Below are 1,069 nucleotides of genomic sequence, written 5' to 3' on the forward strand. Positions count from 1 at the left end.
CTTAGACAAAGACACAGGAAAAGAAAGATCATCATGTCTTACCATATTTTAGACTGTATTTACTTTAACATGTGTCCAAAGATTTTTAAAATGAAGATTCTGACTTTAGACACAGGTCCATCATGTGGCTGTTTGGACAACTTTTGTTCTCACTCCCTCTTCCCTTTCTAAGCTCCCTTAGGAAGAGGTTCAGCTCAGTACATCCAGTCAGTCATTTTCTGAATACCCTGTCATTCTTCTCTTGGCCACCATAGCTTGGCAAATTCCAGGTTATTCCACCAGACAGTTTCAATTACACAAAAGAGGAAGCTAAGCTATGGGTTAATGCCTTGTATTAGATCAAGACCGCAGAACCAATAATGGTGGAGTGAGCTTCCAGTGCAGCCCTTCTGGTGACATAGATCAGGATTCCTTGCCCTCTGATGCTATTATGGTTGATCATGTCCAATAATGTGTTAAGTGAATTGCTGAGGTCAAAAGGGAAAGGAAAGCGAAGTCTATTAAAGCAGTTCTCAGCAAATTAATGGAATGTGTTCCTTTAGGGAACGAAAGCAGAGCTCAAAGTAACTAATGCTATAACCCAAATAAGCTAACGCTCTCTGGAGAGGGCCACACATTTACAGCAGGGTCTGAGAGTATTAAGAGCTCCTCCTCCACAAAGGATACAGATGGTGACTTCACTAACAAGAGAAGAGGGAAAGTTGTGATTTTTTTTAAACAAATAAATGTATATGTTTTCAATATATTGATATTATATATAATATATATTTAGCACATCAATAGCTATTCAAGGTGAAAATACCTTTGGAAAGAAGAAAGCAGATGTATTGGGAAAGGGAATAAGGATTATAGGGTTTCTTTAGTTACAAAGGGTCAAATATACAGATGTAAACAAACAAAATATTTAAGTTTAGCAATTGCATTAATTGTGTTATTACTTAAGTGGTGTCAGCAAAACCTTTTAGCCTGCTAAGGGAAAACTTGCAGTTAAAGCATTAGGCAAGCATTTTGTCATGTGATTGGTTCAAATGCTACATTAATGTAAGACAACTGGCATGGACAAGTTAGA

Source organism: Microtus ochrogaster, chromosome 24 (genome assembly GCF_000317375.1).
Source record: "Microtus ochrogaster isolate Prairie Vole_2 chromosome 24, MicOch1.0, whole genome shotgun sequence".
NCBI classification, from domain to species: Eukaryota; Metazoa; Chordata; class Mammalia; order Rodentia; family Cricetidae; genus Microtus; species Microtus ochrogaster.